The sequence below is a fragment of the Oncorhynchus gorbuscha genome, unplaced genomic scaffold, assembly GCF_021184085.1.
Source record: "Oncorhynchus gorbuscha isolate QuinsamMale2020 ecotype Even-year unplaced genomic scaffold, OgorEven_v1.0 Un_scaffold_1528, whole genome shotgun sequence".
NCBI classification, from domain to species: Eukaryota; Metazoa; Chordata; class Actinopteri; order Salmoniformes; family Salmonidae; genus Oncorhynchus; species Oncorhynchus gorbuscha.
In genome coordinates, this window is record NW_025746279.1 from 93,139 (window position 1) to 114,249 (window position 21,111).

At 52.7% G+C, this 21,111-nt stretch overlaps 1 pseudogene; it reads right to left on the reverse strand.

Moving 5' to 3' along the window:
* The window catches only part of LOC124023178, a 54,405-nt pseudogene that overhangs the window by 12,974 nt on the left and 20,320 nt on the right, over positions 1 to 21,111 (reverse strand).

The window sequence follows — 21,111 nt, forward strand, 5'->3', positions numbered from 1 at the left end:
CTAGGATCAGAGATAAATCTAGGATCAGATCTGTCTTTGGACTTACAGCAGCCCATCTCTGTCCGATAAAGTTGTCAGAGCAGTCTGTAGAGTGGTCACACTTCTGATGTTTCCCCACACACTGACCGCTGGAACAGCTGAAGTGGTCCGGAGAGCAGCGCACTGGAGAGGGTTAAACCCGATAAATTAAACCAGGTTTAAACCAGGTTAAACCAGGTTCAGCAGTAATCTACATTAGACTGGAGATGTGCCTCTCCCTCTCTGTGTGTGAGAGATGTGCCTCTCCCTCTCTCTGTGTGTGAGAGAGATGTGCCTCTCCCTCTCTGTGTGTGTGAGAGAGATGTGCCTCTCCCTCTCTGTGTGTGTGTGAGAGATGTGCCTCTCCCTCTCTGTGTGTGTGAGAGAGATGTGCCTCTCCCTCTCTGTGTGTGTGAGAGAGATGTGCCTCTCCCTCTCTGTGTGTGTGAGAGAGATGTGCCTCTCCCTCTCTGTGTGTGTGAGAGAGATGTGCCTCTCCCTCTCTGTGTGTGAGAGAGATGTGCCTCTCCCTCTCTGTGTGTGTGAGAGAGATGTGCCTCTCCCTCTGTGTGTGTGAGAGATGTGCCTCTCCCTCTCTGTGTGTGAGAGAGATGTGCCTCTCCCTCTCTGTGTGTGAGAGAGATGTGCCCTCTCTGTGTGTGTGAGAGTCTTGCCTCTCCATTTGTCTGTGTGAGAGAGATGTGACCTCTCCGTTCTGTGAGGCTGAGAGAGATGTGTCTGAGATGTCTCACTGAAACTCTGAATCTGAGAGAGATGTGCCTCTCCCTCTCGCTGCTGTGTGTCTCCACTCTGTGAGAGAGATGTGCCTCTCCCTCTCACGTGTGTGTGAGAGAGATGTGCCTCTCCCTCTCTGTGTGTTCTGGAGAAGATGTGCCTCTTCTCTGGGTGTGAGAGAGATGTGCCTCTCCCTGTTCTGTGGTGTGTGAGAGAGATGTGCCTCTTCTGTGGGGAGAGAGATGACCTTACCTGTTCTGGAGTGTGAGAGAGATGGTTCCCTCTCTGTGTGGAGAGAGAGATGTGCCTTACAACTGTTCTGTGTGTGAGAGAGATGTGCCTCTCCCTCTCTGTGAGGTGTGAGAGAGGAGTGCCTCTACCCTCTCTGTGAGGAGAGGAGAGACATGTTACAACTGTTCTGGAGGAGGAGAGGAGAGACAGGTTGCAACTCCCTCTCTGTGTGTGAGAGAGATGTGCCTCTCCCTCTCTGTGAGTGAGGAGAGGAGAGACATGGTTCTCTGTTCTGAGGAGGAGAGTGAGAGAGATGTACTCTCCCTCTCTGTTCTGGAGAGAGCTCTCTCTGTGTGTGTGAGAGGATGAGCCTTACAACTCTCTGTGTGTGAGAGAGATGTGCAGGTTCCCTCTCTGGAGTGTGAGGAGATGTGCCTTCCCTCTCTGGTGTGTGAGAGAGATGTGCCTCTCCCTCTCTGTGTGAGTGAGAGAGATGTGCCTCTACTCTCTGTTCTCTGTGTGTGAGAGAGATGTGCCTCTCCCTCTCTGGGTGAGAGAGATGTGCAGGTTCCCTGTTCTGGGTGTGAGAGATGTGCCTCTCCCTCTTGTGTGCCCTCCCTCTCTGTGTGTGAGAGATGTGCCTCTCCCTCTCTGTGTGAGGAGAGATGTGCCTCTACCCTGTTCTGGAGGAGTGTGAGAGAGATGTTATAACTGTTCTGGGGGAGGAGAGATGTGCCTCTCCAACTCTCTGGTGTGAGAGAGATGTGCCTTACCCTGTTCTGTGTGAGGAGAGAGATGTGCCTCTCCCTCTCTGTGTGAGGAGAGATGTGCCTCAACTCTCTGTGAGGAGGAGAGACAGGTTACTCCCTGTTCTGTGAGGAGGAGAGACAGTGCCTCTACAACTGTTCTGGGGGGGAGGCTGAGGAGAGATGTGTTACCTCTCTGTGTGAGAGAGAGACAGGTGCCAACTCCCCTCTGGTGAGAGAGGAGAGCAGGTTACGCCTGTTCTGGAGGAGGGAGAGAGACAGGTTACAACTGTTCTGGGGGAGGATGACAGGTTACAACTGTTCTGGGGGAGAGAGACAGGTTACAACTGTTCTGGGGGAGGAGAGACAGGTTACAACTGTTCTGGGGGAGGAGAGACAGGTTACAACTGTTCTGGAGGAGGAGAGACAGGTTACAACTGTTCTGGGGAGGAGAGGAGAGACAGGTTACAACTGTTCTGGGGGAGAGGAGAGACAGGTTACAACTGTTCTGAGGAGGAGAGGAGAGACAGGTTACAACTGTTCTGGAGGAGGAGAGGAGAGACAGGTTACAACTGTTCTGGGGAGGAGAGGAGAGACAGGTTACAACTGTTCTGGAGGAGGAGAGACAGGTTACAACTGTTCTGGAGGAGGAGAGACAGGTTACAACTGTTCTGGGGAGGAGAGGAGAGACAGGTTACAACTGTTCTGGGGAGAGAGGAGAGACAGGTTACAACTGTTCTGGAGGAGGAGAGGAGAGACAGGTTACAACTGTTCTGGAGGAGGAGAGAGAGACAGGTTACAACTGTTCTGGAGGAGGAGAGGAGAGACAGGTTACAACTGTTCTGGAGGAGGAGAGGAGAGACAGGTTACAACTGTTCTGGAGGAGGAGAGGAGAGACAGGTTACAACTGTTCTGGAGGAGGAGAGGAGAGACAGGTTACAACTGTTCTGGAGGAGAGAGAGAGACAGGTTACAACTGTTCTGGAGGAGGAGAGGAGAGACAGGTTACAACTGTTCTGGAGGAGGAGAGGAGAGACAGGTTACAACTGTTCTGGAGGAGGAGAGGAGAGACAGGTTATAACTGTTCTGGAGGAGGAGAGGAGAGACAGGTTACAACTGTTCTGGGGGAGGAGAGACAGGTTACAACTGTTCTGGGGGAGGAGAGGAGAGACAGGTTACAACTGTTCTGGAGGAGGAGAGACAGGTTACAACTGTTCTGGAGGAGGAGAGACAGGTTACAACTGTTCTGGGGGAGGAGAGACAGGTTATAACTGTTCTGGAGGAGGAGAGACAGGTTACAACTGTTCTGGAGGAGGAGAGACAGGTTACAACTGTTCTGGAGGAGGAGAGGAGAGACAGGTTACAACTGTTCTGGAGGAGGAGAGGAGAGACAGGTTACAACTGTTCTGGAGGAGGAGGAGAGACAGGTTACAACTGTTCTGGAGGAGGAGAGGAGAGACAGGTTACAACTGTTCTGGAGGAGGAGAGGAGAGACAGGTTACAACTGTTCTGGAGGAGGAGAGGAGAGACAGGTTACAACTGTTCTGGAGGAGGAGAGGAGAGACAGGTTACAACTGTTCTGGAGGAGGAGAGGAGAGACAGGTTACAACTGTTCTGGGGGAGGAGAGGAGAGACAGGTTACAACTGTTCTGGAGGAGGAGAGACAGGTTACAACTGTTCTGGAGGGAGGAGAGACAGGTTACAACTGTTCTGGAGGAGGAGAGACAGGTTACAACTGTTCTGGAGGAGGAGAGGAGAGACAGGTTACAACTGTTCTGGAGGAGGAGAGGAGAGACAGGTTACAACTGTTCTGGAGGAGGAGAGGAGAGACAGGTTACAACTGTTCTGGAGGAGGAGAGGAGAGACAGGTTATAACTGTTCTGGAGGAGGAGAGGAGAGACAGGTTACAACTGTTCTGGAGGGAGGAGAGACAGGTTACAACTGTTCTGGGGGAGGAGAGACAGGTTACAACTGTTCTGGGGAGGAGAGGAGAGACAGGTTACAACTGTTCTGGAGGAGGAGAGGAGAGACAGGTTACAACTGTTCTGGAGGAGGAGAGGAGAGACAGGTTACAACTGTTCTGGAGGAGGAGAGGAGAGACAGGTTACAACTGTTCTGGAGGAGGAGAGGTTACAACTGTTCTGGGGGAGGAGAGGTTACAACTGTTCTGGGGGAGGAGAGACAGGTTACAACTGTTCTGGGGGGGGAGGAGAGACAGGTTACAACTGTTCTGGGGAGGAGAGGAGAGACAGGTTACAACTGTTCTGGGGAGGAGAGGAGAGACAGGTTACAACTGTTCTGGAGGAGAGGAGAGACAGGTTACAACTGTTCTGGAGGAGGAGAGACAGGTTACAACTGTTCTGGGGGAGGAGAGGAGAGACAGGTTACAACTGTTCTGGGGAGGAGAGGAGAGACAGGTTACAACTGTTCTGGGGAGGAGAGGAGAGACAGGTTACAACTGTTCTGGGGGAGGAGAGACAGGTTACAACTGTTCTGGAGGGGGAGGAGAGACAGGTTACAACTGTTCTGGGGGAGGGAGGAGAGACAGGTTACAACTGTTCTGGAGGAGAGGAGAGACAGGTTACAACTGTTCTGGGGGAGGAGGGACAGGTTACAACTGTTCTGGAGGAGAGGAGGGACAGGTTACAACTGTTCTGGAGGAGGAGAGGAGAGACAGGTTACAACTGTTCTGGGGAGGAGAGGAGAGACAGGTTACAACTGTTCTGGGGGAGGAGAGACAGGTTACAACTGTTCTGGAGGAGAGGAGAGACAGGTTACAACTGTTCTGGGGGAGGAGAGGAGAGACAGGTTACAACTGTTCTGGAGGAGGAGAGGAGAGACAGGTTACAACTGTTCTGGAGGAGGAGAGGAGAGACAGGTTACAACTGTTCTGGGGGAGGAGAGGAGAGACAGGTTACAACTGTTCTGGGGGAGGGAGAGACAGGTTACAACTGTTCTGGGGGAGGAGAGGAGAGACAGGTTACAACTGTTCTGGAGGAGAGGAGAGACAGGTTACAACTGTTCTGGAGGAGGAGAGGAGAGACAGGTTACAACTGTTCTGGAGGAGAGGAGAGACAGGTTACAACTGTTCTGGGGAGGAGAGGAGAGACAGGTTACAACTGTTCTGGGGGAGAGGAGAGACAGGTTATAACTGTTCTGGAGGAGAGACAGGTTACAACTGTTCTGGAGGAGGAGAGGAGAGACAGGTTACAACTGTTCTGGAGAGAGGAGAGACAGGTTACAACTGTTCTGGGGGAGGAGAGACAGGTTATAACTGTTCTGGAGGAGAGGAGAGACAGGTTACAACTGTTCTGGGGGAGGAGAGACAGGTTACAACTGTTCTGGAGGAGGAGAGACAGGTTACAACTGTTCTGGAGGAGGAGAGGAGAGACAGGTTACAACTGTTCTGGAGGAGGAGAGACAGGTTACAACTGTTCTGGAGGAGGAGAGACAGGTTATAACTGTTCTGGGGGAGGAGAGGAGAGACAGGTTACAACTGTTCTGGAGGAGGAGAGACAGGTTACAACTGTTCTGGAGGAGGAGAGACAGGTTATAACTGTTCTGGAGGAGGAGAGACAGGTTACAACTGTTCTGGAGGAGGAGAGACAGGTTATAACTGTTCTGGAGGAGGAGAGACAGGTTACAACTGTTCTGGAGGAGGAGAGGAGAGACAGGTTATAACTGTTCTGGAGGAGGAGAGACAGGTTACAACTGTTCTGGAGGAGGAGAGGAGAGACAGGTTACAACTGTTCTGGAGGAGGAGAGGAGAGACAGGTTACAACTGTTCTGGAGGAGGAGAGGAGAGACAGGTTACAACTGTTCTGGAGGAGGAGAGACAGGTTACAACTGTTCTGGAGGAGGAGAGACAGGTTACAACTGTTCTGGAGGAGGAGAGGAGAGACAGGTTACAACTGTTCTGGAGGAGGAGAGACAGGTTACAACTGTTCTGGAGGAGGAGAGGAGAGACAGGTTACAACTGTTCTGGAGGAGGAGAGACAGGTTACAACTGTTCTGGAGGAGGAGAGGAGAGACAGGTTACAACTGTTCTGGAGGAGGAGAGGAGAGACAGGTTACAACTGTTCTGGAGGAGGAGAGGAGAGACAGGTTACAACTGTTCTGGAGGAGGAGAGGAGAGACAGGTTATAACTGTTCTGGGGGAGGAGAGGAGAGACAGGTTACAACTGTTCTGTAGGAGGAGAGGAGAGACAGGTTACAACTGTTCTGGGGGAGGAGAGGAGAGACAGGTTATAACTGTTCTGGGAGAGGAGAGACAGGTTACAACTGTTCTGGAGGAGGAGAGACAGGTTACAACTGTTCTGGGGGAGGAGAGACAGGTTACAACTGTTCTGGGGGAGGAGAGACAGGTTACAACTGTTCTGGAGGAGGAGAGACAGGTTATAACTGTTCTGGAGGAGGAGAGACAGGTTACAACTGTTCTGGAGGAGGAGAGACAGGTTACAACTGTTCTGGAGGAGGAGAGACAGGTTACAACTGTTCTGGAGGAGGAGAGACAGGTTATAACTGTTCTGGAGGAGGAGAGACAGGTTACAACTGTTCTGGGAGAGGAGAGACAGGTTACAACTGTTCTGGAGGAGAGGAGGGACAGCTAATGTGAACACAGTTGTAACCTAAAACACAATGCTCTACGTGTTAGGGTAGGGATATCATTTCACGTCAGTCCATCTTCATAGTTCACTATTTAGTGTAAAGCTGTGACCAGCAGCACAGGGTCAGAGGTCAGGGGTTATACCTCCACAGGAGAGTTCATTCTGCAGCAGGACCAGATGAACAGGACAGGAGCAGCGTGTGGTTCCGTCTCCCTTGACGATACAGATGTGAGAACAGCCTCCGTTGTCCCAGGTACAAGGGTGCTTACCTGAAGGAGAGGAGTGAGGTCAGAGTTCAGGAACAACATAGAGAAAGTTGACCTCTGAGACCAGAGGGGTCAACAGTCCTATACTAGTACTGGGCCCGTTTCCACAAACCATCTTAAGGCTAAGTTCATCGTTCGAACGTTAGGATCACCGTTAAATCTCAACGCTTGTGGTCTAACGCCTGCCTCGGTCAGACCCTCGCACGCCTGCCTCGGTCAGACCCCTCGCACGCCTGCCTCGGTCAGACCCCTCGCACGCCTGCCTCGGTCAGACCCCTCGCACGCCTGCCTCGGTCAGACCCCTCGCACGCCTGCCTCGGTCAGACCCCTCGCACGCCTGCCTCGGTCAGACCCTCGCACGCCTGCCTCGGTCAGACCCCTCGCACGCCTGCCTCGGTCAGACCCCTCGCACGCCTGCCTCGGTCAGACCCCTCGCACGCCTGCCTAACGCCGCCTGCCTCGGTCAGACCCCTCGCACGCCTGCCTCGGTCAGACCCCTCGCACGCCTGTCGGTCAGACGCCTGCCTCGGTCAGACCCCTCACACGCCTGCCTCGGTCAGACCCCTCGCACGCCTGCCTCGGTCAGACCCCTCGCACGCCTGCCTCGGTCAGACCCCTCGCAGGTCTAACGCCTGCCTCGGTCAGACCCCCTCGCGCACGCCTGCCTCGGTCAGACCCTCCCTCTAACGCCTGCCTCGGTCAGACCCCTCGAACGCCTGCCTCGGTCAGACCCCTCGAACGCCTGCCTCGGTCAGACCCCTCGAACGCCTGCCTCGGTCAGACCCCTCGAACGCCTGCCTCGGTCAGACCCCTCGCAGGTCTAACGCCTGCCTCGGTCAGACCCCTCGCAGGTCTAACGCCTGCCTCGGTCAGACCCCTCGCAGGTCTAACGCCTGCCTCGGTCAGACCCCTCGCAGGTCTAACGCCTGCCTCGGTCAGACCCCTCGCAGGTCTGTCGTCTGCCTCGGTCAGACCCCTCGCAGGTCTGTCGTCTGCCTCGGTCAGACCCCTCGCAGGTCTAACGCCTGCCTCGGTCAGACCCCTCGCAGGTCTAACGCCTGCCTCGGTCAGACCCCTCGCAGGTCTAACGCCTGCCTCGGTCAGACCCCTCGCAGGTCTAACGCCTGCCTCGGTCAGACCCCTCGCAGGTCTAACGCCTGCCTCGGTCAGACCCCTCGCAGGTCTAACGCCTGCCTCGGTCAGACCCCTCGCAGGTCTAACGCCTGCCTCGGTCAGACCCCTCGCAGGTCTAACGCCTGCCTCGGTCAGACCCCCGCAGGTCACGCCTGCCTCGGTCAGACCATCGCAGGTCTGCTGACGCCTGCCTCCGTCAGACCACTCATGTCTAGCTGCTGAGTCAGACCACTCGCAGGTCTAACACCTGCCTCAGTCAGACCACTCACAGGTCTGTCGTCTGTCTCAGACCACTGCTGAGGAGAGCGTTGTTAGGCTTTTCCTCTCCAGCATGTTTTAAACACAGAAGATCTCTGCTGAACATAGACATGTCTAGCTGCTGAGGAGAGGGGTCAGAGGTCAGAATATTATCTGTACTCATGTCTAGCTGCTGAGTAGAGGGGTCAGAGGTCAGAATACTATCTGTACTCATGTCTAGCTGCTGAGGAGAGGGGTCAGAGGTCAGAATACTATCTGTACTCATGTCTAGCTGCTGAGTAGAGGGGTCAGAGGTCAGAATACTATCTGTACTCTCATGTCTAGCTGCTGAGTAGAGGGGTCAGAGGTCAGAATACTATCTGTACTCATCTCATGTCTAGCTGCTGAGTAGACAGGGGTCAGAGGTCAGAATACTTACTGTCTTGGTCCATGTCGAGGTCGTCTTGACAGCGTGAATCATCGCTGAGAGAGGCAATGCAGCCTGGATCTTGGTCCAAACCCTCAGACCAACTTGCTGGAGGATGTTGGAGTCATCTCAATCACAATCCGATTGGCTCCTGGAGGAGGGGGAGAGGCAAAACAAGGGTCAGGAAGTGAAGGCTGGAGGATGATTGGAGTCCTCAATCAGGCAGATCAGTGATTGGCATTTCTCCTGGAGGAGGGGGAGAGGCAAAACAAGGGTCAGGAAGTGAAGGAACGGAGCAGTGATTGGCTATGACCTCGGCCAGGCAGATCAGTGATTGGCTGACATGAGGTTGGTAGGCACCTGATAGGTCACTGCTCTCGATGCGCCGGAGGTCTGAGTCGACCCAGAACAGCTTGCCGAACTCATTGTCTATGGCCAGGGCAACGGGCTTCCCCAGGCCACTGAAGAACAACACCTCTCTCTCTGTCCCGTCGAGCGCTGCTCGTTCTATCTTAGGACTGCGCTCCTGCAGGTTGGTAAAGTACATGTACCTGGAGAGAGAGGGAGACTATATTAACAGACATGACGGCTGTGTACATCTGGAGAGGTACATAACAGTATTTGTCTTATGGTGCACCTACCCCACACTGTCCCAGGAACAGTCCTACCCCACACTGTCCCAGGAACAGTCCTACCCCACACTGTCCCAGGAACGGTCCTACCCCACATTTCCCCAGGAACGGTCCTACCCCACATTTCCCCAGGAACGGTCCTACCCCACATTTCCCCAGGAACGGTCCTACCCCACATTATCCCAGGAACGGTCCTACCCCACATTTCCCAGGAACGGTCCTACCCCACATTATCCCAGGAACGGTCCTACCCCACATTATCCCAGGAACGGTCCTACCCCACATTATCCCAGGAACGGTCCTACCCCACATTATCCCAGGAACGGTCCTACCCCACATTTCCCAGGAACGGTCCTACCCCACATTTCCCCAGGAACGGTCCTACCCCACATTATCCCAGGAACAGTCCTACCCCACATTTCCCAGGAACAGTCCTACCCCACATTTCCCAGGAACGGTCCTACCCCACATTTCCCAGGAACAGTCCTACCCCACATTTCCCAGGAACAGTCCTACCCCACATTATCCCAGGAACAGTCCTACCCCACATTATCCCAGGAACAGTCCTACCCCACATTATCCCAGGAACAGTCCTACCCCACATTATCCCAGGAACAGTCCTACCCCACATTATCCCAGGAACAGTCCTACCCCACATTGTCCCAGGAACAGTCCTACCCCACATTGTCCCAGGGACAGTCCTACCCCACATTGTCCCAGGGACAGTCCTACCCCACATTTCCCCAGGATGTCGTTATCAACACGAGGTGAAGGGAACGGTCCTACCCCACATTATCCCAGGAACAGTCCTACCCACATTGTCCCAGGGACAGTCCTACGCACATTATCCCAGGAACAGTCCTACCCCACATTTCCCAGGATGTCGTTATCAACACGAGGTGAAGGGAACAGTCCTACCCCACATTATCCCATGAACAGTCCTACGCACATTATCCCAGGAACAGTCCTACCCCACATTTCCCCAGGATGTCGTTATCAACACGAGGTGAAGGGAACAGTCCCACCCCATATTATCCCAGGATGTCGTTATCAACACGAGGTGAAGGGAACAGTCCTACCCCACATTATCCCAGGAACAGTCCTACCCCACATTTCCCCAGGAACGGTCCTACCCCACATTTCCCCAGGAACAGTCCTACCCCACATTTCCCCAGGAACAGTCCTACCCCACATTTCCCCAGGAACAGTCCTACCCCACATTATCCCAGGAACAGTCCTACCCCACATTGTCCCAGGGACAGTCCTACCCCACATTGTCCCAGGGACAGTCCTACCCCACATTGTCCCAGGGACAGTCCTACCCCACATTGTCCCAGGGACAGTCCTACCCCACATTTCCCCAGGATGTCGTTATCAACACGAGGTGAAGGGAACGGTCCTACCCCACATTATCCCAGGAACAGTCCTACCCCACATTGTCCCAGGGACAGTCCTACGCACATTATCCCAGGAACAGTCCTACGCACATTATCCCAGGAACAGGATAGGGAACAGTCCCACCCCACATTTCCCCAGGATGTCGTTATCAACACGAGGTGAAGGGAACAGTCCTACCCCACATTATCCCATGAACAGTCCTACGCACATTATCCCAGGAACAGTCCTACCCCACATTTCCCCAGGATGTCGTTATCAACACGAGGTGAAGGGAACAGTCCCACCCCATATTATCCCAGGATGTCGTTATCAACACGAGGTGAAGGGAACAGTCCTACCCCACATTTCCCCAGGATGTCGTTATCAACACGAGGTGAAGGGTACAGTCCTACCCCACATTATCCCAGGAACAGTCCTACCCCACATTATCCCAGGAACAGTCCCACCCCATATTATCCCAGGATGTCGTTATCAACACGAGGTGAAGGGAACAGTCCTACCCCACATTTCCCCAGGATGTCGTTATCAACACGAGGTGAAGGGTACAGCAAATGTAACAATGGCCATTAAATCAACAGTGTGATGTTTGGATTCAGTCTCGTGAACTGTTGTGTCCTCGTCTTTGGTCTAATCATTTGTGCCATATTCTCCAAACTGTTCCGTTTCATTTCTACCAAACGGTTATTATACTTTTCACATTTCTTCTGGATTAATCATTTCGCCCCGTCGTACAGGCCAAGTAAAACACCGAGGCAACAAGGTCCCCCTCTTCTGGGACAGGAGTCTGTCTGTGACCCCGCAAAACAGAGGAAGAGAGACACATCACAGAGCGTTTCTTCAACTACTAACCCTCGCTCTGGGTTGACCACGATGGCTCTGGGTCTGTCGTGTTCTCCTCTCAGCACCACTCCCACCCGGCTGCCGTCTGTCCTCGTCACGTTAATGACGTTAGTGACCTCGCTGGTCCAGTAGATGAAGCGGCTGTAGATGTCGATGCTCAGGTCAAACGGCTGGAGGCCCAGGTTAGGACCAGCCCACTTGGCTCCCACCACCGTCATACTCTGATAGGATAGGAGGAACAGGCCGTCAGTCAACTCATACTCTGATAGGAGGAACAGGCCGTCAGTCAACTCATACTCTGATAGGATAGGAGGAACAGGCGTCAGTCAAATCATACTCTGATAGGAGGAACAGGCCGTCAGTCAAATCATACTCTGATAGGAGGAACAGGCCGTCAGTCAACTCATACTCTGATAGGAGTAACAGGCCGTCAGTCAACTCATACTCTGATAGGAGGAACAGGCCGTCAGTCAATTCATACTCTGATAGGAGGAACAGGCCGTCAGTCAACTCATACTCTGATAGGAGGAACAGGCCGTCAGTCAACTCATACTCTGATAGGAGGAACAGGCCGTCAGTCAACTCATACTCTGATAGGATAGGAGGAACAGGCCGTCAGTCAAATCATGCTCTGATAGGAGGAACAGGCCGTCAGTCAAATCATGCTCTGATAGGATAGGAGGAACAGGCCGTCAGTCAAATCATGCTCTGATAGGAGGAACAGGCCGTCAGTCAACTCATACTCTGATAGGAGGAACAGGCCGTCAGTCAGCTCATACTCTGATAGGATAGGAGGAACAGGCAGTCAGTCAAATCATACTCTGATAGGATAGGAGGAACAGGCAGTCAGTCAAATCATACTCTGATAGGATAGGAGGAACAGGCAGTCAGTCAAATCATACTCTGATAGGATAGGAGGAACAGGCAGTCAGTCAACTCATGCTCTGATAGGAGGAACAGGCAGTCAGTCAAATCATACTCTGATAGGAGGAACAGGCAGTCAGTCAAATCATACTCTGATAGGAGGAACAGGCCGTCAGTCAACTCATGCTCTGATAGGAGGAACAGGCCGTCAGTCAAATCATACTCTGATAGGAGGAACAGGCCGTCAGTCAACTCATACTCTGATAGGAGGAACAGGCAGTCAGTCAACTCATACTCTGATAGGAGGAACAGGCAGTCAGTCAACTCATACTCTGATAGGAGGAACAGGCCGTCAGTCAAATTATACTCTGATAGGAGGAACAGGCCGTCAGTCAACTCATACTCTGATAGGAGGAACAGGCCGTTAGTCAACTCATACTCTGATAGGATAGGAGGAACAGGCCGTCAGTCAACTCATACTCTGATAGAATAGGAGGAACAGGCCGTCAGTCAATTCATACTCTGATAGGAGGAACAGGCCGTTAGTCAACTCATACTCTGATAGGATAGGAGGAACAGGCCGTCAGTCAACTCATGCTCTGATAGGAGGAACAGGCAGTCAGTCAACTCATACTCTGATAGGAGGAACAGGCCGTCAGTCAACTCATGCTCTGATAGGAGGAACAGGCCGTCAGTCAACTCATACTCTGATAGGAGGAACAGGCCGTCAGTCAACTCATACTCTGATAGGAGGAACAGGCCGTCAGTCAACTCATACTCTGATAGGAGGAACAGGCCGTCAGTAAACTCATGCTCTGATAGGAGGAACAGGCCGTCAGTCAACTCATACTCTGATAGGAGGAACAGGCCGTCAGTCAACTCATACTCTGATAGGAGGAACAGGCCGTCAGTCAACTCATACTCTGATAGGAGGAACAGGCCGTCAGTCAACTCATACTCTGATAGGAGGAACAGGCCGTCAGTCAACTCATACTCTGATAGGAGGAACAGGCCGTCAGTCAACTCATACTCTGATAGGAGGAACAGGCCGTCAGTCAACTCATGCTCTGATAGGAGGAACAGGCAGTCAGTAAAATCATGCTCTGATAGGAGGAACAGGCAGTCAGTAAAATCATGCTCTGATAGGAGGAAGAGGCAGTCAGTCAAATGGTGTTGACCTGGTAAACCCGTAACACACTGATCTACGCCCCGATGTAGTTTATGGAGGCAAAGGGTCTGGATCAGTGGACCTACCATGTTCCCGTTCTCCTGCGCTCTGCGGATTGCGTTCTGTTTGGAGTCGATCCAGTACAGTTGTTTTTCCAGGGGGTCGTAGTCTATAGCCCTGACGTTCCTCAGACTGTGGATGGGAAGGATGATGTCAGGAGACTGGTGCTCATCCATCACCATCCGGTTAATGGCTGACTTCTGACTGAACAAGAGGAACGACGTAGGGGCTGGAGGAGGGCTGGAGGAGGAGGAGGAGGAGGAGGAGGAGGAGGAGGAGGAGGAGGAGGAGGAGGAGGAGGAGGGGGAAGAGACCATTAAAACAATCACTTTGGATGAGAAATGAATGGAGAGAGACAGAGGAACGACGTAGGGGCTGGAGGAGGAGGGGAAGAGGAGGAGGAGGGAGAAGGAGGAGGAGGAAGAGACCATTATAACAATCACTTTGGATGAGAAATGAATGGAGACAGACAGAGGAACGACGTAGGGGCTGGAGGAGGAGGAGGAGGAGGAGAAGAAGAGGAGGAGGAGGAAGAGGAGGAGGGGAAGAGACCATTAAAACAATCACTTTGGATGAGAAATGAATGAGAGAGACAGAGGAACGACGTAGGGGCTGGAGGAGGAGGGGAAGAGGAGGAGGAGGAGAAGGAGGAGGAGGAAGAGACCATTATAACAATCACTTTGGATGAGAAATGAATGGAGACAGACAGAGGAACAAAGAGGGGCTGGAGGAGGAGGAGGAGGAAGAGACCATTAAAACAATTACTTTGGATGAGAAATTAATGGAGAGAGAGACAGAGGCCGTGAGGGGCTGGAGGAGGAGGAGGAGGAGGAGGAGGAGGGGAAGAGACCATTAAAACAATCACTTTGGATGAGAAATGAATGGAGAGAGAGACAGAGGAACGACGTAGGGGCTGGAGGAGGAGGAGGAGGGGGAAGAGACCATTACAACAATCACTTTGGATGAGAAATGAATGAGAGAGACAGAGGAACGACGTAGGGGCTGGAGAGGAGGAGGAGGAGGAGGAAGAGACCATTAAAACAATCACTTTGGATGAGAAATGAATGAGAGAGACAGAGGTAGACGTAGGGGCTGGAGGAGGAGGAGGAGGAAGAGACCATTAAAACAATCACTTTGGATGAGAAATGAATGAGAGAGACAGACAGAGGAACGGCGTAGGGGCTGGAGGAGGAGGAGGAGGAGAAGAGACCATTATAACAATCACTTTGGATGAGAAATGAATGAGAGAGAGAAAAACAAAGAGAGACTAGAGATATGAAGAGGGAAAGGGACAGAGACAGAATCAAGCCTGTGATGTCTGAATAATGATCACAGTGGGTGGCCCAGTGGGTTCTCTCTCCCCTGGTCAGCATAGCTGTGGGGGCATCTACAGTATATGACCAGCAGTATGTCAACACCCCTTCAAATTAGTGGATTTGGCTGTTTCAGCCACAGCCTTGCTGACAGGTGTATAAAATTGAGCACACAGCCATGCATCTCCATAGACAAACAATGTCAGTAGAATGACCCCTACTGCAGAGCTCAGTGACTCATAGGATGTCACCTTTCAACAAGTCAGTTTGTCAAATTTCTGCTCTGCTCGAGCTGCCCCTGGTCAACTGTAAGTGCTGTTAATGTGAAGTGGCCTGTTGCAGCGCTCACTACCGAGTTCCAAACTGCCTCTGTTGCATCACTCACTACCGAGTTCCAAACTGCCTCTGTTGCAGCGCTCACTACCGAGTTCCAAACTGCCTCTGTTGCAGCACTCACTACCGAGTTCCAAACTGCCTCTGTTGCAGCGCTCACTACCGAGTTCCAAACTGCCTCTGTTGCAGCACTCACTACCGAGTTCCAAACTGCCTCTGTTGCATCACTCACTACAGAGTTCCAAACTGCCTCTGTTGCATCACTCACTACCGAGTTCCAAACTGCCTCTGTTGCAGCGCTCACTACAGAGTTCCAAACTGCCTCAAAAACTGTTTGTCTGGAGCTTCATGAAATGGGTTTCCATGGCCGAGCAGCCCCACACAAGCCTAAGATCACCATGCTCAATGCCAAGCGTCGGCTGGAGTGGTGTACAGCTCTCGGGCAGTGGAAACGCTTTGTCTGGAGCGATGAATCACGCTTCACCATCTGACAGTCTGACAGACACATCTGGGTTAGGAGGATGCCAGGGAACACTACCTGCCCCAATTCATAGTGCCAACTGTAAAGTTTGGTGGAGGAGGAATAATGGCCAGTGGCTGTTTTTCTTGGCTATGCTGTGGGAGCTACAGCCCAGTTACAGACCTAGTACGTGTGTGTGTGTGTGTGTGTGTGTGTGTGTGCGTCTCTCACCACTGCAGGTCTTGTTGTCATTGTTGAGGAGAAGTGGGCGGGACATCCGCAGACGAAGCTGCTGATTGGTACAGCCAGACAGAGGTGTGAGCATTGCCCATTGGTGGAGGCGCAGGCGTTCCAGCCCCCCTGGCGTGACGAGTGGAAGACCAAGATGTCCATCACGTAGTCTAGGTGACCCTGGATGACCGTACGGTTCTGGCCCGATGTCTTATTGGCCCGTTCGATGCTGCGCTGAGACCAGTCCGTCCAATAGATGTAATCCTGGTACTGGGTCAAACCAAAGGGGTGGGGGAGGTCGTCGGCTATAACCTCACGCTCCAGACCTGGGGGAGCAGAGGAGGAACAGTTAGACCTGGGGGAGACAGGAGGAGGAGGAGGAACAGTTAGACCTGGGGGAGACAGGAGGAGGAGAGGGAAGAGTTAGACCTGGAGGAGAGGAGAGAGAGGGAACAGTTAGACCTGAAGGAGACAGGAGGAGGAGAGGATAGAGAGGGAACAGTTAGACCTGGAGGAAACAGGAGGAGAGGAGAGAGAGGGAACAGTTAGACCTGGAGGAAACAGGAGGAGGAGAGGAGAGAGAGGGAACAGTTAGACCTGAAGGAGACAGGAGGAGGAGAGGAGAGAGAGGGAACAGTTAGACCTGAAGGAGACAGGAGGAGGAGAGGAGAGAGAGGGAACAGTTAGACCTGGAGGAGACAGGAGGAGGAGAGGAGAGAGAGGGAACAGTTAGACCTGGAGGAAACAGGAGGAGGAGAGGAGAGAGAGGGAACAGTTAGACCTGGAGGAAACAGGAGGAGGAGAGGAGAGAGAGGGAACAGTTAGACCTGGAGGAGACAGGAGGAGGAGGAGAGGAGAGGGAACAGTTAGACCTGGAGGAGACAGGAGGAGGAGAGGAGAGAGAGGGAACAGTTAGACCTGGAGGAGACAGGAGGAGGAGAGGAGAGAGAGGGAACAGTTAGACCTGGAGGAAACAGGAGGAGGAGAGGGAGAGAGAGGGAACAGTTAGACCTGGAGGAGACAGGAGGAGGAGGAGAGAGAGGGAACAGTTAGACCTGGAGGAGACAGGAGGAGGAGGAGAGGAGAGAGAGGGAACAGTTAGACCTGGAGGAGACAGGAGGAGGAGGAGAGGAGAGAGAGGGAACAGTTAGACCTGGAGGAGACAGGAGGAGGAGGAGAGGAGAGAGAGGGAACAGTTAGACCTGGAGGAGACAGGAGGAGGAGAGGAGAGAGAGGGAACAGTTAGACCTGGAGGAGACAGGAGGAGAGGAGAGAGAGGGAACAGTTAGACCTGGAGGAGGAGGAGGAGAGGAGAGAGAGGGAACAGTTAGACCTGGAGGAGACAGGAGGAGGAGAGGAGAGAGAGGGAACAGTTAGACCTGGAGGAGACAGGAGGAGGAGAGGAAAGAGAGGGAACAGTTAGACCTGGAGGAAACAGGAGGAGGAGAGGAGAGAGAGGGAACAGTTAGACCTGGAGGAAACAGGAGGAGAGGAGAGAGAGGGAACAGTTAGACCTGGAGGAAACAGGAGGAGGAGAGGAGAGAGAGGGAACAGTTAGACCTGGAGGAAACAGGAGGAGGAGAGGAGAGAGAGGGAACAGTTAGACCTGGAGGAAACAGGAGGAGGAGAGGAGAGAGAGGGAACAGTTAGACCTGGAGGAGACAGGAGAGAGAGAGGAGAGAGAGGGAACAGTTAGACCTGGAGGAAACAGGAGGAGGAGAGGAGAGAGAGGGAACAGTTAGACCTGGAGGAGACAGGAGGAGGAGGAGAGGAGAGGGAACAGTTAGACCTGGAGGAGACAGGAGGAGAGGAGAGAGAGGGAACAGTTAGACCTGGAGGAAACAGGAGGAGGAGAGGAGAGAGAGGGAACAGTTAGACCTGGAGGAAACAGGAGGAGGAGAGGAGAGAGAGGGAACAGTTAGACCTGGAGGAGACAGGAGGAGGAGGAGAGGAGAGGGAACAGTTAGACCTGGAGGAGACAGGAGGAGAGGAGAGAGAGGGAACAGTTAGACCTGGAGGAGACAGGAGGAGGAGAGGAGAGAGAGGGAACAGTTAGACCTGGAGGAGACAGGAGGAGGAGGAGAGGAGAGAGAGGGAACAATTAGACCTGGAGGAGACAGGAGGAGAGGAGAGAGAGGGAACAATTAGACCTGGAGGAGACAGGAGGAGAGGAGAGAGAGGGAACAATTAGACCTGGAGGAGACAGGAGGAGAGGAGAGAGAGGGAACAGTTAGACCTGGAGGAGACAGGAGGAGGAGGAGAGGAGAGGAGAGGGAACAGTTAGACCTGGAGGAGACAGGAGGAGGAGGAGAGGAGAGGGAACAGTTAGACCTGGAGGAAACAGGAGGAGGAGGAGAGGAGAGAGAGGGAACAGTTAGACCTGGAGGAGACAGGAGGAGGAGGAGAGGAGAGGGAACAGTTAGACCTGGAGGAGACAGGAGGAGGAGAGGAGAGAGAGGGAACAGTTAGACCTGGAGGAGACAGGAGGAGGAGGAGAGGAGAGAGAGGGAACAGTTAGACCTGTGTGTGTGTGTGTGTGTGTGTGTGTGTGTGTGTGTGTGTGTGTGTGTGTGTGTGTGTGTGTGTGTGTGTGTGTGTGTGTGTGTGTGTGTGTGTGTGTGTGTGTGTGTGTGTGTGTGTGTGTGTGTGATAACTCACCCAGCATGTTGGAGGACTCTATGAGTGTCGTGTCCAGGTCAGTCCAGTACAGTCGCCTCTCGGCATAGTCGATGGTCAGCCCGTTGGCTCGGCCCACGTTGGGCACCAGAGTGATCCGCCCCGTCCCGTCCATCGCTGAGCGGTCAATCTTGGGCTTCCCACCCCACTCTGTCCAGTACATAAACCTAGAAAAATACATTAGTCAGATACATTAGTAAAACCCAGATTAGACAGAACACCGTTATCCAGTCAGAGAGCTAAAACCCAGATTAGACTGAATCTCATACAGAACACCGTTATCCAATCAGAGAGCTAAAACCCAGATTAGACAGAACATCGTTATCCAGTCAGAGGGCTAAAACCCAGATTAGACTGAATCTCAGACAGAACACCGTTATCCAGTCAGAGGGCTAAAACCCAGATTAGACTGAATCTCAGACAGAACACCGTTATCCAATCAGAGAGCTAAAACCCAGATTAGACTGAATCTCAGACAGAACACCGTTATCCAGTCAGAGGGCTAAAACCCAGATTAGACTGAATCTCAGACAGAACACAGTTATCCAATCAGAGGGCTAAAACCCAGATTAGACTGAATCTCAGACAGAACACCGTTATCCAATCAGAGGGCTAAAACCCAGATTAGACTGAATCTCAGACAGAACACCGTTATCCAGTCAGAGGGCTAAAACCCAGATTAGACTGAATCTCAGACAGAACACCGTTATCCAATCAGAGGGCTAAAACCCAGATTAGACAGAACACCGTTATCCAGTCAGAGGGCTAAAACCCAGATTAGACTGAATCTCAGACAGAACACCGTTATCCAGTCAGAGAGCTAAAACCCAGATTAGACTGAATCTCAGACAGAACACCGTTATCCAGTCAGAGAGCTAAAACCCAGATTAGACAGAACACCGTTATCCAATCAGAGAGCTAAAACCCAGATTAGACAGAACATCGTTATCCAGTCAGAGGGCTAAAACCCAGATTAGACAGAACACTGTTATCCAGTCAGAGGGCTAAAACCCAGATTAGACTGAATCTCAGACAGAACACCGTTATCCAATCAGAGAGCTAAAACCCAGATTAGACAGAACATCGTTATCCAATCAGAGGGCTAAAACCCAGATTAGACAGAACATCGTTATCCAGTCAGAGGGCTAAAACCCAGATTAGACAGAACACCGTTATCCAGTCAGAGGGCTAAAACCCAGATTAGACAGAACACCGTTATCCAGTCAGAGGGCTAAAACCCAGATTAGACTGAATTCAGACAGAACACCGTTATCCAGTCAGCTAAAACCCAGATTAGACCGGGCTAAAACCCAGATTAGACTGAATCTCAGACAGAACACCGTTATCCAATCAGAGGGCTAAAACCCAGATTAGACTGAATCTCAGACAGAACACCGTTATCCAATCAGAGGGCTAAAACCCAGATTAGACTGAATCTCAGACAGAACACCGTTATCCAATCAGAGGGCTAAAACCCAGATTAGACAGAACACCGTTATCCAATCAGAGGGCTAAAACCCAGATTAGACTGAATCTCAGACAGAACATCGTTATCCAATCAGAGAGCTAAAACCCAGATTAGACTGAATCTCAGAGTGAGTCAGTACCTACCCCTCAGCAGGGTCCAGTGCCAGGGCTCGAGGGCTGTCCAGATCCTTCCAGACTAGGACCTGTCTGTGCTGTCCATCCAGCTTGGCCACCTCAATACGATTGGTCCCAGTGTCGGCCCAGTACAGATTCTTCCCCAACCAGTCCACCGCCATGCCTTCTGGGTAGTCCAGGCCAAACTCCACCACGTGTTCCAGAGCGCTGCCATTCATAAACGCACGACTGATTGTCTGGAGAGAGAGAGGGAGAGGGAGAGGAGAGGAGAGGAGAGAGAGAGAGAGAGAGAGAGGGAGAGAGAGAGAGAGAGAGAGAGAGAGAGAGGAGAGAGAGAGAGAGGAGAGGAGGAGGGAGAGAGAGAGGAGAGAGGGGTTACTATTGGACTGAAGGTAATCTGGGCTTTATCAGCCTGCTTCGTGAACTGATGGCTCCGAGCCAGAGAGAGAGACACCTCCCTCCTTACCTTCAGTGTGATATCTGTCCAGTAGATCCGGTTGTCGGTGATGTCAAAGTCAAGTGCAGACGCCTCTTTAACCCCGGTCAGCGGGATGGCCACGTTGTTGTTGTTGGTTTCCAAGGAGATGCGTCTGATGTCTGTGTGTCGGGAGAAGAGGAGGAAGGCTTCTGGTACGATGCAGGTGGACAGGTCAGCTATCAGCTCTAGACCAATGGGACAGGCACACTGGACGCCCACCGGCTTATACAGGCATAGGTGGCTACACCCACCATTAGCCTCCGCACACAGGTTGGTACCTGGGAGAGGAGGAGAGGAGGGGAGGCAGTAGGAGGAGAAGAGGGGGAGGCAGTAGGAGGAGAAGAGGGGGAGGCAGTAGGAGGAGAAGAGGGGGAGGCAGTAGGAGGAGAAGAGGGGAGGCAGTAGGAGGAGAAGAGGGGAGGCAGTAGGAGGAGAAGAGGGGGAGGCAGTAGGAGGAGAAGAGGGGGAGGCAGTAGGAGGAGAAGAGGGGGAGGCAGTAGGAGGAGAAGAGGGGAGGCAGTAGGAGGAGAAGAGGGGGAGGCAGTAGGAGGAGAAGAGGAGAGAAGAGGGGGAGGCAGTAGGAGGAGAAGAGGGGGAGGCAGTAGGAGGAGAAGAGGGGAGGCAGTAGGAGGAGAAGAGGGGGAGGCAGTAGGAGG